Genomic DNA, 15,223 nt, shown 5'->3' on the forward strand with positions numbered 1-15,223 from the left:
GTCTATGCTGTTTGAATCGTCTTTCTAAAGGTGTGATTTCTGTTGCTGGTTGTGCTTTTGGATGATAGAATAAGTCATTTGTGGAAAGATAGGAAGTGAGCCAATTGCCACATGGCGTGACCTCATTTGGGAACACATCTTGAAAATGTATTTAATGCTCTCTGAGCTCAGAGACAATGGGTCAGGGTTTGGGGTGCTCCTCACTGACCTTGGGCTTGGTGAGAAACGTGGGCTGCCTTCTCTGATCGTCAGCTACTCTGAGAGTGAAAAAGAGAAGCGGATGCTATTGATGAGTGCACAGGCTGCCTTCCCCCTGATATTATGTCTAAAAATACATCCACGGAGAGGCAGGCATATGCTGGCGCCTTGGTGTGAAGGAGCTCGCGCTAGCTCGCGCTCGCTCTCTCTCTCTCTCTCTCTCTCTCTCTCTCTCTCTCTCTCTCGCCTGTGTTTCTTGCTATACTCATCTCAGTTCTGGAGCGAGGAGTTAAATTATTCCGGAAACCCTGCCAGGTTTTGATTTGCCATTGTCTCTGCTTCTTCGTTGCCTTTGAATGGGACCCTTGATACAGGGCTTTCAGAGACCAGCCGGTGCCGCTGGGGTCCGTGACTTGCCGATGGCGCCTGCTCGTCCCCGTGGCGTGTTCTGCCCGAGCCCGGCGTTGCTTTCCCTTTCGGGAGGCAGAGAGCACTGGGCAGAGGTTGCACTTGGCACACGGCAGCTCCGTTTGTCACTGCTGTGTGGCTGTTACTCCCCTCGGCCAGCGCCAAGGAGCAAACAGGACGGTGGGTCACCTCGCTAGCTATTTAGCCCTATTTCCCTTCTCCCTCTCCACCTCGCCCGCCCGGGATTTGTTTCTTTCTTAAGTGATGGGCTGTGTTGGGGGAGGGGAGGGGTTCCTGAGCCTCCCTCTCTGCCCCTGCTTAATCTTGCTGGGGACCTGGTGCACCCTCCTTTCTAACACGTCTGTCTCCTCCCTGGAGAAGCTTGCCGGGCGCACTGCCCTTCCCTACACCTCAGCTCTTAGGCTCTGTCGTTGGGCTGTTCTCTTCCACGGTCATTTCCAAATGGCTCGGCTTGTGTAGGTACCTGACAGATTAAAAGAGGGGGAAAAAGTACTGTTTGAGCAATTTTGTCTGTAGGAAGAGTGAAGCCAGAAATGGCTGTTTAGGGTGGCAGAGCCCAGAAGAAGAGGAAATAGCAGAGGGAATAAGGTGACACTGTTTTTGCAAGCCTTGCCACCGCTTGGCTGTAAATGCATGTGTTCAGGTGAGACATTTCTGTCTTGTTTACGGAGTTAGAGAAGGAGCTTAACTTCCAGGATGTTTATTATACCTTGTCTGCAAAGAGTTTCGCTGCTGGCCAGAAGTGCTGGGGGGGGAAAAGGCAGCTCTTCATGGCCCAGGAAAGAGGGGAAAAAAATCACAGAGAACATCAGATACTGAGCACACCCTTTCCTTTGAAATTATCCATAGTCAAAAGTGAGTAAGATCAGCTGTTACTTAGACCTCTGTCTTTCTGCTTGTGTATTCAAGTTACCAATATTTTGATGTCCTTGAAAACTGTAAGGCAAAGCATTGTTTTTCAAAAGGGTTGGCTTTTCTTGTCTTTTTTTTTTTTTTGAGGCTTCTGCAAAATGAGATAAAAGAATTCTTTATGTGGCTTCAGATTGTTAGCACAGAATGCATCCAAAGAAAGTTACCCCAGAACTATCCAGTGTATGCTTGGACTCCCAACACGTACAATTAAAAAAAAATACACATGCACACACGCCCCGCAACAGACCACTAACAACTCAGTGTTAACATCCAGACCTGAATTTTAATCAAAATAATTTTATCTGTTATGGAGGAGAATGAATCTTCATATATGATTTTCTATAGCTGAATACTTTCCCTTTCTCTTTTTATCGCATTTTTATTAGCTTCTTTCATAAAAGCCACTGAAATGGACAAAGAACTCTACCGTAGACGGAATCTAAGCTCTCTTTGCAGTTGTTAAAATGGAGCATGGCTCAAACATGTCATAAACTCTGATTTGTCACCAGGTATTTCCTTCTAGTTCAGCTTAATGCATTTCAGTGATGCCAAAGAAACATACGTACGTATAGGCGCTCTCATACCTAATTATGCAGCTGGATACATTAGGAGCCTATAATATCACATAGATTTGAGAGTGAAACAGAAAAAAATGAAAACCCAGGGAAAGATGCTGATATTTTGTAGCCAGCCAGTTGTGTGATCCAGGTGCTGGAGTATTTCCGTGTCTTTCCACCTTTGTTCCTTCATAGGCATTGAGGGTCTGAGCTATTGCTGACTAATTGATAGTTCTGGTAACTGCTATAGGCTCCTTAGATTAGAAATGCATGCAGATGTGGGACTCGATTCAAACACTAAGGAATGCACACTCTCACTTACACAGGCAGAAAGTCTTCATACTGATAGAGGTGTGATGAAGATAGCAGGACATAAAACAGAAGAGAGAGAGAGAGGAAGAGGGAGAGAGAGAGAGAGAGAGAGAGAGAGAGATGGCTGGCAGCAAGTATACCCCTGCAAATAGTTCTAAAATGCGTTTGCAAAATGCAGAAGCCTTCAGAACCATCCAACAATTCAGACACCCTTTTTATTTCTTCTCTGCGGGACGCCTCCATCCAGACTATTCGCAAAAACACGGAGAAGGTGAGAGTCTTGCCATCTTAGCTCAGAATTCATCTGATTTCCTTTTTTCCCCCCTGCCTTGTATTCCTCAGTCCATTGTCCGTGCCTCCGATGGCAGCCGCCCAGGCTCTTGAATGCAAGTGTCACAGCAGGAACAGAAAGAGGGTTGAGGGAAGGCATTGTCAAAGCCATGGTTGTCCATTGTTTCTCCGCTTTCACTGATCTGCTTTTTTTTTTCCCCCTGCGGCTTTCCCTGACTAGTGGCCTCTGTCCAGGAGGAGGGAGAAAATTGCAAGAGTTCATACAGTAGTAGAGTGAAGCCGATTTTATTGCACACTGTTTGATAAACAGCTCAGCAATCCAGTTCACGGAATTAGGAAATAAAGCAAGAGTGGAGGGTTCTGATCGGAGAGCGAGGGGGGTGGTCTTTGGAGATTGTTTGCTCCCGACTAGATGCCAAAGGCAGCTTGTCTGGAAGGACTTCCTTGGTGGGGTTTGCTTCCTGCTGCGTTTTCGGTTTTAAAAAATCAGGAGAAAACTCTCATTCATCTATCAAGGTTTCCATTTGTTTATTTTTGGTTCTGTTCGACAACTAGATGGAAATTTTAAGTAAGGCCAGATCTGTTCGTAATTTGCTCAAATGTTGAAATCAATTCAGCCCGTGTCGGTGATTGTCTTTTTCGGATCATTTAGGCTTGCATGTGAAATGTGTGTGATAGCTTGCCAGTGTATATTACAAAAAGAAAATGCTTTTGACCATCCCTGGTATGGCTGTAAATCTTGGGATTCTGTTATTTTGCACCTTAACCAGAGAGCTGTTCTTTTGGGCGACATTTATGCAAAAGTGATTATCTGCTTTGAGTGGGCCAACTCCTCTGATAACTCCCAAACTTTCCAAAGGGTAGAGAAGCGCACTCTCAAGTAGATTTTTAGCAGAGTATTTCAGACGGCCATTTGACATAAGTATGAAAATGCTGGGAATTTTTTCAGCCAGTTTAACTTCATGTCCTTTAGTATTTCTTCAAATGAAAAAAAGTAATTAAACCGAATCTGCATGGAATCAGAAGGCAGATTAAATTTGAACTCTGTGTTCAAGCGATTTTGCCAAAAAGCAAACGAACTCGCAAATTTTTCTAACTTAGTTGTAGCCTGGAAAAAACACGTCTATCATTGACTCTCCATAGTTTTCTTCCTTCTAAATATTGTACGATCTGTAATTATGTGCAAAATTATTCCAAATTGGTCTTTTTTTTCTTCTCAAGTCATGAAACCTCTCACAGGAGCCCAGGACTCTTCACTATTATCAGGATTTGCTAACATTCAGCATTTCAGTCCTAAACTGTATTTTAAGCAGAGGAAGAAATTTTTTTTTCGTCAAGGATCCATTCCATTTTATAACACATGCCAGTGGGTTGATGTTCCATATGAGCTCATAAGTTCTTTCTTTCCCAAATAATGATTGGGGGCTGTCTGTGAATGGAGGAGACAATAACCTTTGGGCTCCCTGAGAAAACATCCTAAATCAGAAGTCAGAGTGTCCGTGTATTTTAACAGCCACTTTGGCACCCTGCAACTACACTCCCCCGTTTCTGTTCTTACTGCCTTGATTTAGGGGACTTGGGCCCAGCCACCCTGCCTTCCTTCTTTTGTGAAGGAACATTCTGAAATGTCTATAGAAAGCAAAGTTCTCGAAGAAATGCAGAACGGGGCATGGTTTGAATGCAAGTCTGAATTTAATTGCGGCCACCCTGGGAGCACACTGTTTAATTTCCAACACACATCTGCATGCTCCTCCCAGTGACTTCAGGCCAGGGATTGTGAGCAAGGAAAATTTATCTGTGATAAAGTTACATGTCTTTTGCCAAGGAACAGTTACTTGGGATGGATTCAAAAGTCAAATTTAAACAAATGTTTCCAAGGCCTTTTGTGTCTGGGGAAGTGGGTATCGCTAACTTCTTTAGGGCGGTTTTGAACAGAGAGAAGCGGAGAGTCCCGTCTCCCGACCAATCTACTTTGGCACCGTTGTGAAGTGAGGGGGAAATGGCTGAAATATTACAAGGCCAGCTAGTATTTCCACTTGAAAATGCTGAAGGCAACGAGGTTAATGAAAGGCTCAGGGTCCCTGTGGTCGCAGTGGTGTAAGCAAACTCCCGCTCTCTCCAAACAGTGTGGTTCTCCATGGAGCTGGAAGGCTTGCTGGGAGCCCTGGGAGAACAGGCTCGGAGGGCGCCCCATCTCTTAGCCTGTGCCCCCTGCTGATATTTCATTTCTGCTGGATCAACTTAAAAGGAACCACTGCTCTTGTGGCCAAGGTCAGTCCCCAGACATTTTCAAGGCACAGGTTCAAACATTCATCCAGATATTTAACACAACTGATGCTAGTTGTTTCAGTAGAGGTAAAACCTACGAATCAGATGGAAAACTTAACCTGGGCATTTCTTAAAAATGGAAACCCCACCTCTGTGATTGTACATATTGAACTAAATGTGGTTGAAATATTATTTGTGCATTGTATCTTCTGGGCTCGAAAAATACAAAGATCTTTAAAAAACAAAGGGAAGAATAGTATCTTTTGGCATTAAAATTTTTTTTATGTTTTTTATTTATTTTTGAGAGATAGAGACAGCGTGAGCAGGGGAGGGGCAGAGAGAGAGGGAGACACAGAATCTGCAGCAGGCTCCAGGCTCTGAGCTGTCAGCACAGACCCCGACGCAGGGCTCGAACCCATGAACCGTGAGATCATGACCTGAGCTGAAGCCCGATGTTTAACCGACAGCCACCCAGGGGCCCCTCTTTTGGCATTTTAGAAGAATACCTTGCCAGGAATCAAGCAAAAGGTCACATATATATGTGTGTGTTTAGAAGATAAAAGAGAAAATACGTGTTCTACTTCTGTTTGTCCACATCCCCTCGGGCTGATTTACTGTCACCACCAAAATTGCAGGGTTTGGCCCAAAATGCTAAGTAAACTCACGCTTAGTCCCTTCATTAATTCAAAACATTTTCATTCAGCTGAAAACATTTTTTTTTCCACAAAGGCATGTAATTTTTGAGTTTATGGCTAGGTAGCAGACACACCTCTGAGGGTTATCACCTTTTAAATCCTTTTGGATTTCTTTTTTCTCTTCTAAATTTGGAGGACAACTGTGCTATCCCCTTTGTGAATGAATAGTACACCTTCTTCGACTTAACTGCAGGAAGCCTTCAGAGATAAAGTTGTTCATTTAACTTCTTTTGTAACATAGGGTTCTTAGTACTCATGAAAACTGTAAAATATACTAGCAAAGATAAAGACTTTCTACCATGCTAATCAACCAGGGCGACAAACTGTTCTTGTCATCTTTTGGGAAACAGAAAGCTCCTAATGGCTTGTTACATTAGCAAAGAGTTGGGACTTGAATTATGATGTTTTATGTTCAGGAGTTGGGTTTAAAAATAAGCAAATATGGAAAATGAGGATTCCATTGACAAAGGATGCTTTGACAGAGCTCTCTTTTCTCCCCAGATTTATTTTTCTAGGGTGGGAGGGGAGTAGGTAGTATTTCATTTATGAAGACTTTCTAGGCTAACTGCAGATGTTTGGGATTTCCTTGAAAAATAACTATATTATTTTGACAGTTGACTTTTTAAGCACAGCCTAAGACTTGCAAGAATATTCTAGAGAAGTTAATGTGGTACTCCAAGCCTTCCCCCCCAACCCCCGCATAGTTATTGAATGTGGAATTCTATGGAAAAGAAACACTGACGATATGGAGAAAATCCGTCCTCTACCAACTTCTCTGAGAGTAGATCTGGAAGAATGAGAACAAGAAGTGTAATATTACCTCTGCACATGCATGAACATGTAATCCAGAGAGTGCCTACTCCAACACAGCCCTCTAGAAAGTTTGTGGGAGGACGTTAAAAAGGGATGTCTTGGGGCACCCGGGGGCTCAGTTGGTTAAGCGTCCGGCTTCAGCTTAGGTCATGATCTCATGGTTTGTGGGTTCGAGCCCCGCATCGGGCTCTGTGCTGACAGCTCAGAGCCTGGAGCCTGCTTCAGTTTCTGTGTCTTCTTCTCTCTCTGACCCTCCCCTGCTCGCACCGTCTCTCTCTGTCTCTCAAAAGAAAAAAACATGAAAAGAGGGATGTCTCAGATTGGCCATCCTTCAAAAACGTAGCAATTTCACAATGCCTCCCCACCATTCCTCGATCCCTTTTACAAGTCCCCATCCCCTTGGGCCATCTTGTCCTTCCCTCCTCACTCCAATGACTGGCAAGGCAGGACTAAAATAGAGCCAGACAGGAAATACCAGTGCCATTTGCCCAGTGAAACCAGGTCATCCAAGCATCCAAGAACTCATAGAGTGAATGTCATTTATTCACATTGTTTAACCTTTCGAGGGAAACAGGTTACTATTGTTGTTGCAAAACTTGTTTCACAGGACACTGAAGTCATTTGAGGAGTACAGTCTCATTTGTCTTTATACCCTTGAAAGCAGTAACTCCTCCCGACCTCACACACAGAAGGGGATACTGAGGACCAGAGAGAGTTCAGCTTTTCCAAGGTTAAGAAGCACGTGGTGCTGGATCACGCACCAGGGGGAGAACGCGAAGCTTTCCCGCGCAGTGACTTGTGCCAGCATTCATCCCTCTTCAAGGTTACTCTTGAGATCTCGAAGCAATTCATTTGTTGCTCTGAGTTGGTTAGCTGAACCCAAGACCCGGTCTGCTCTTAAAAACTCACAGTCGAGGGATGTCTGGGTGGCTCAGTGGTTAAGCGTCCAACTCTTGATCTCAACTCAGGTCAGGATCTCGTGGTTTGTGGGATCAAGCTCCGCATTGGGCTCTGTGCTGACAGCGTGGAGCTTGCTTGGGATTCTCTGTCTCCCTCTCTCTCTCTGCCCCTCCCCTTCTCACACGCTCTCTCTCAAGATTAATAAACATTAAAACATTTTTTTAAACTCACAATCAAAGAGGAAGGTTGTTTCAATAAGATACACTTCATTGGTTTCTGACATCTATTTACTGGTAAAGAGGATCAATCTTTTTGCACATTTGAGACATTTAAGATAATTTTGAGCTTTTGTTTATTTTCATGTAAAGCCATGACAAATTAGAACATTGATGGACATTAGGATGGATTAAAAGAAAAACCAAAAGCTTCTAAAAATTGTTCTTTTGGCCCACTGCTTGCAAATCTGAAAAATGACCTAAAACAGCAACTCAACCTGACCTGGACTTACCGTCACTGATTAGGACTAGTTTTGGATATGCCACATCACTTAATTTTATACCAGTGAATTTTGGTGGTATAGAAAATCAGTTAAAATCACATAAGCCAAAACTAATCTTTCTTTCTAGTATTGGATTTTATAAGACTAATCTGGACTAGTGCCTCAATTCTTGACTTCATTTCGTTCTTCTTGAAGGCTTCTTCTTGATGGGGCCTTAAAATACTGCATTGCAGCTAATCACACAAATGACCTCACTGCAGAAAGACAATCATCTATCCTAGGTCATAGAAATTGAAGGTAATCATGACTCTGGGCACTTTTAAATAAAATCATAAAATGTGAATTAAAGTTCACCCATATCCCATGTCTTTTCTCTTAAATAAGAAGTTCAGGGTCATTATTTTCTGCCTCCAAGTAATTTCACACCTAGACCTCTCTGGAAGGAAACTCTAAAATTTTGTGACATCTCTGCTATTGGGATATATTATGATGGCTGCTGTGTTTTTTCTGCCCTCCTCCCAGTCTGTGTGCTGTGACTCATTTGTTGAGCTTCTTTTTATTGAACTCAAGTTAATGCGATTTCCCAACTTCTAGAAAAATGATGTCATTGGTTACTCGGGAACCAACAGTGTTTTGAATGATGGTGTCCACTAAGTTATGCCTAAGAATTCAAAATGGTGGGGCCGTTTATAAGCTTGTATAAGGTTATGTGTATTATCTCTTTAAATATGGAGGAAAAGGGAGATTTTTATCATGTCTATGCTTTTAAAAAAACAAGATAATTATTATTACTGCGTAAAATAAAACATATGATGCAGTATCTTCCTAAGTTTTAATAACAAGGTGAGATTGAGTTTATGCTTATCAACATCCTGGTATTTGTGGTGTATTTTTTAAAAACAAAATCTCAAAAACTCTTCAGTTGCGGGGATTGTTAAAGGTTTAGTTTAATGTTAAAGACTCAGTAGTCTTATGTATTATGATCACATTGACCAGTGACCCAACCCTCAGTTTTGAACAGAACTTGTCACATAAGTAGGCATTACTTTTAATTTTCCTGAGAATTTTATTTCTGTGTCCCTTCTGATTTTATTTTTTTACTCCTAAACAAGGTTAGGATGATACATGGCAATCTGGTGAACATATTGGGACAACTGGAAAGGAGTAAAGTAGTTGGTGTTGGACCATGTAAATAAGCTGGAAAGGAGAACAGTGATAGATCCTCATTTTTGGAGACTTGACTAATCACGATGACAGGATAGATACAGGACATCAGTTAAGGGTGGGGTGTAGCCCTGAAAGGCTCAATCTGTCCTTTCCTGGAAACATAGCTGAAAGGGACATGGTGTCCTCTCAGCTTATTCTGGAACATTCAGTAAGGATCTGCCATTGGACAGATACTTGCTAAATGCTTGTTCTCAGTCCAGGGCTGGAGGAGATGTCACAATGTAAGAGCGATAAAAGATACAGTGACAATCCCTGAAAAGAAACAATAAGAAACTCTGTTCGGTTGTTCTAGAACATTTATGAGTGGAGCTATTGGTCAAACACTTTGCAATGTACCATAGGTAAGAAAGAGATAAAAATGTGATCCCTACTCCAATGAAGTGACAGTCTTAGTTAAGGACATGGACTCATTAACAGATCGTTTTCGTAAAATGTGGTGTATATATAGTGTGCTATGGTGACAGAAGCCCACTTCTCAGGGCTGGGAGAGGCTGAGTAGGGGATGGTGTCTAATTTTAAATTTGACTGAAGAATTATTTAGTGGTTACTAAAATTCTGTGTTCTTTCTTGGTGCTAGGGATTCAAAGAAAGATAAGGCCATATTGATCTTGGAGGAGATCGTGATTTAATGTAGTAGACACACAGGTTATGAAACTCAGTGCATACACACACACACACACACACACACACACACACACACACACACACACACACTGGAATAGGGTGTAAGTAACAGAGTTACACAATTACATAGGAGACCAAAATAAAGGCCTATATCTTCTTGGAGGGAGTCAAGAAAAGTAGCTCACCCAAACTGTTGGCCAGTAGATAGCCCTGTGAATAGAATGCCATGAAGGTGTGGAAGAGGCAACAGCTAATTCTGCCTGAAGGATGGTAGGAACTGGAGGAGGTGGCAAAAGTTTGAACTTCGAAAGTGAAGTGGGATTTTTTTCAGGGAGGTTAGAGAGCTGAGAACAGAAAGGAATTCCAAGGTGAAATGGTGTGAATCAAGGAAGGGGATGGGGAAGGATGTGATGTGTCTAGGAGAACGAGGTCTAGTTGGTTTGTCTGGGACCTGCTGGTCATGGAAGAAATTGGAGGAAACCAGGTCAGGAAAGTGGCCTGGAGCCCTGTGAAAGTCAGGTTAAAGAATCTGTTGTTTGTTCCTGAAAGACAGTGAGGAGCCATTATTATTGGAAGTTTTGAAAAGTCAGTTGGTAAATACGGGGAGAAAGGATTGGAAAGGAGGAAGGTTGAAACAAAGGTTCTCAGCAGTGATGAGAAATATATCAGAATAACCATGGAAGCTTTTGCAAAATACACAGGCTGTTTTTTCCCCTCCTTGGTCTTCTGTCTTTCCCCTCAACCAAGTTTCTGATCTGATATGGAGTGACAGGAAGGTAAATAAGGATATTTTGAGAAGCTTGCTCGGTGATACTGAGACATCCTGTCCTCTGCCATTACATTAACCAAGTCAGGAGATGCTCACGTAAGCCTGAGACAGTGGAGACGAGAAAGGATGATTTAAGTGGTGCGTGTGAATTGGGATTAATAGATGGATTGGGGGAGGGTGTGATGGAGAGGAAACATGATCAATACTTAGGTGTCTAGTGTAAGCAACTGAGAAACTATTACCTGAAATGAGCCCAAGGAGAGGAACAGCATTTTTGGACAAGATAATAGATTCAACTTGACACCTGTAGAATTTAAGATCCCTGTAGGCAGTTAGTAGTTTAAGAAGGTGGGGTTCAAGAACACTTACAACCATTGACACTTGAGTCAATTATGAAGCAACAGGAAAGACCATATAAAGGTTTTTAAAAGGTTCCAAGAAAACCAGAGACAAAGGAGATTTGTATTGGCTGAAACAGACAGATAGGTCGTCTGGAGAAGTGGAACTTGAGTTGCATCTCAAAGCATAAATAGATAATTCAACTTCAAGAAATGTGGAGATTTAAAATGGAGATCGTTGGCAAAAAAGTACAGGATGAGAAAGAAAAATGCTGTTTCAGGAGGGCAGAACAGTAATATAAATGGCTTAATAACAAAACTTAATATACTCTCATTTATTTCTCACTCCTAGCTGGAGCCATTATCATTCACAATTTACACATTAAGAAGTAGGTTCAGAGAGGTTAAACAAATGACCCAGATGGCTCCAAGGGAAACAGTGTGCCTTCACTCTAGAGCTTTTAATCTAGAGTCTTGTTCTGATCCATTAGGTTGTGTGTACTTAAAGGTAGGATTCATCTCCTACATTTTCGTAAATACCTCCTAGCTAGTACGTAGCCTAAAAATAGAGGAGACTCTCAATAACTGTTGAATTAAACTTCTCATTTTTTTTGGTGCAGTGGTTAATTTATTTGCCATCTACACTTAAGACTAAACATGGAATATAACATTGTAGGACTGGAAAGTACCATGATGATTCCAAATCCAATCAGTTCATTTTACAGGGTGGCAAGTTACGTCTCAAGAGAGGAAGTAACGTAACTGGAATTTCACCTCCGTATCACAGCTCATATTGTAAAATCTCACATCTCATATCATCAGGGTGAATCAGTAACTTGATCTCCATTCTTTCCTCAGTGAGGGCTTGTCTTGCATACCATTGAATCCAAGAGTCATATGTGCAAAGTATGAGGCTGTCCTCTGTCCTTGGAGTTCTGCAGAGTTAGATGGAAAGGAGAAACATGGATAAGACATAGGAGATGATTGGGTAGGTAAGGTCTTTGGCTATCTTTTTAGTCATCCAGTCTAATCATTGTCCTTAATGGCTTGAAGAAGAGAAGGCTGATGCAAGATTCAGACACAGGATTTAATGAGCAATTCATCTGAGAAAAGAACAATAGCAAGAACAAGTACAAGGTTAAAGGAGGTAGTACATGTGTCTGTGTTAGGATTAGATGCTACAGAGTTACTTTTGTTTTACTGTTTCTTAAGTGGAAAAGCATAGTCCCACCTGCCCAGGTCAGATGAGAAGAAATACCATCCCAGGCTAGAGAACTGATGAGGGTATAATGTGAGCCATTGTGGAAAGGGTCCAGAGCTGGGATTCAGGACTTCTGAGGGCCAACAGGTTGTGCAACTGGGGGCTCTCTTAGGTTCCTCATCTGGAAATCAGAGGATTAGATTAGATTTGTCTAGCTTTTGTTCATCACTTGCCTTCTCAGCAAAAGTCCTGCCCAAAGCTGATGAGCCCTTCCTTCCCAGCCAGTGAGGGGAGAAATAGCTTGAGATTGTTCTATGCTACCATGAATGGTGGCTCTTAAGGGCAAACAGAGTCCTTGGGGCCGTATGAACATTGAGTGGTAGGCTCCTTGTTCAATCAACCCTGCGAGGGTCCATCTGGTGCCTTCAACCTGATCTTCTGGGCCTGTCCCCATTGGCCCATCCTCTTGGCTTGACTCTACTTCTGCTCTTCTGTGCTTTATCTCAACTGTACATTCTTGATGACCACGATTCATTGATTTCACTGTCCACTCATCCTGTCCTTCCTCTCACATTCTACACATTTGATGCTTACAAAATTTTTTTAACGTTTATTTGTTTTTGAGAGACAGAGACAGAATGTGAGTGGGGGAGGGGCAGAGAGAGACAGGGACGCAGACTCTGAAGAAGGCTCCATGCTCTGAGCTGTCAGCATAGAGCCCGACACACTGGGCCTCAAACCCACAGATGGCGAATGTTAACCTGAGCTGAGGTTGGACGCTCAACCAACTGAGCCACCGAGGCGCCTCTACACCTTTGGTTTTTTAATGCACATTTTTCTTTTAAAGATTCTGTTTTTAAATTAGCATATCATGAAATTGACTTGCTTGAGTGTACCAGTCTATGAATTTTGACACATCTATAGATTCATGTATCATCACCGAAAGTAGGATACAGAACTGTTTCATTAACTTCAAAAAATTCTTCCATGCTATTCCTTTGTAGTCATAGCCTGGCCTCACCCCTAGTCTCAGCAATGTTGAAACATTGAAAATTTCACTAAAGGGGATCATGCAAATGCAACGTTTTCTTGAGAATGGCATCTTTCATTCAACATAATGCCTCTGAGGTTCATCCACATTGTTGTATGCGTCAACATCTATTCTTTTTTTTTTTTTTTTTTAAAATGCTGGGTGGTTTTCTGTTGTATGGACATACTACATTTAGTTTCTTCAATTACTGCTCGCAGGGCATTTGGATCATTCCCAGTTTGGGGTGATGATGAATAGAGCTGCCATAAATATCTGTGTACTAGCATTTGCGTGAGTGTAAGTTTTCTCTTCTCCAGGGTGAATACCCAGATGGGGGGTGCTGGGTGGACCCCTTTATATAGATTGGCTCTCACTAATGAGCCTCACTTTGCCTTCCCCCAAGCTTCTGATGCTGCGCTCACATCACTGCCTTCCCTCTTCCTCAGTTGAGCAGCCCCATCTACCAAAGCGGTTCTGGTTCACTGTGTCCATCCCACACAAGAGATGCTCCCAGCATGTGCTAAGACTAGAGCCCATTTCCATTAGTCTAAATCTCTTTGGGTTCTGAATTTTTTGCTGGGATTCAGATTATTGCACCAGTACCGTGGTTCCCTCTGCTGGCAGAGCTACAAAGCTGGCTTTCAGTTTGTGCAGAGGGGAGAAATGGTAGGTGCGGTGGGAAAAAGAAAAATAACTGGGGGTAGGGAGGTAGTGTGGCACGCTCCCATTGTAGTGACAGCCTGATAGGGACACTTCATGTATTTGATGCTACACATATAGATAAATGCTGTAATATTTTTGTGGAGCCCTACAATATTGTGCTTGTCTTCTCCATTGTAGGCAAAGATGGGCTGTCTGGAAAGCTGGACTCAGCCTGGAGCCCGCTACCCAGATTGCTATTTTGTGAAGACTTCCGCATACAAATGACTCAGATGCAAACATTCAGAAATGATCTTGGAGGGCCATCTGGTCCTTGCTGGTTCTGAAAGCTTCATTCAGCCTGGTGGATGGATCCAGTACAAAAGATAGTGGGGGCCCTGCACTGAGGTTTAAATACATTCCACCGACCGAGGCAATAGGCTGATTTGTGAAATAGCTGATGCTCGAGAGCCGGCCGAGGGTGCTTCCTGCTTATAGGTCAGCACAAGTCTAATGAATATTTCATTGATGATCATGGAGTTGCATGGAGGCTTCAACACACACACACACACACACACACACACACACACACACACACACACACAGTTTTGCGTCATCAGGGAGCATGTGTTAATTTGTTTGGGTGTCTGAGATGGGTGGGAATTGGGCTGACCCAGGATGTCAGGCAGCCATGGGATCGTGGTGATGTGTCATATTTAATTTGCAAAGACAGTGCTGCCAGCCTCGTGTTTTGGACAGTGGTGCTGAAGGGCTCGCCTTGCGCACTGGCGGGCCGAACACCTTTTGACCTGAGGTGTCATGGCTGTGTGTCCTGTGGCCAAGGGACAGGGAGTGTCTTCTCGCTGGGAGGCTACCAGGCTTGGATAGGGATGGGGTCTTGTGCTCTCTGCCTCTGCCGCGGGCTCTGACCAAGTCCAGACAGAGACTGGGCCTGTCGAGAGAGGACGCGGTGCACCAGGGAGCATGGCTTTGAGACCACCAGCTCATCTGGCCAAGTGCATGAAGAGACACTCCCTGTATTTAACCCTTTGTTTCTCTGGGCTGTAGTTTTCTCATCGGACAATGGCGTAAGGGGGGGGGGGGCTTGTGTGCTTCCTTTGGTTGATGTAGACGGAGCCACAGTACAGCCTACGTGATGACAGTGTACCTCGTGCTTTCTCACTCTGTAGGGTGTAAACATGAGGGCCGGGGCTGTGTCTCATCTCCATGTAGCCCCAGCCCTAGCACAGCGTTGAGCCCACTGAACACATGAAAAGGGAGCTTATTAAATGCTGAGGAGAGGGGCATCTGGGTGGCTCGATGGGTTGAGTGGCAGACTTAGGCTCAGGTCATGATCTCATGGTTCCTGAGTTCAAGCATCGGGCTTGCTGCTGTCAGTGTGGAGCCCGCTTTGGATCTTCTGTCCCCCTCTCTCTGTGCCCCTCCCTTACTTACTTTCTCTCTCTCTCTCAAAAATAAATAAACATTAAAAATTTTAAGGGGCTCCTGGGTAGCTCAGTC

General features: G+C 43.4%; 1 long non-coding RNA gene across 5 annotated transcripts in view; it reads left to right on the forward strand.

Moving 5' to 3' along the window:
- Positions 1–15,223, forward strand: part of LOC115306962 — a 210,771-nt gene that overhangs the window by 58,255 nt on the left and 137,293 nt on the right. The window contains exon 1 of one of the 5 annotated variants that reach the window (XR_003915513.1): positions 702–786. The exons of the other annotated variants lie outside the window; for them this stretch is intronic. This is a non-coding gene — a long non-coding RNA (uncharacterized LOC115306962). Of the gene's footprint in view, positions 1–701; positions 787–15,223 lie in introns of those variants that run through there. 5 annotated transcript variants of the gene reach the window in all.

This window comes from Suricata suricatta, chromosome 11, assembly GCF_006229205.1.
Source record: "Suricata suricatta isolate VVHF042 chromosome 11, meerkat_22Aug2017_6uvM2_HiC, whole genome shotgun sequence".
In the NCBI taxonomy this organism is placed as follows: Eukaryota; Metazoa; Chordata; class Mammalia; order Carnivora; family Herpestidae; genus Suricata; species Suricata suricatta.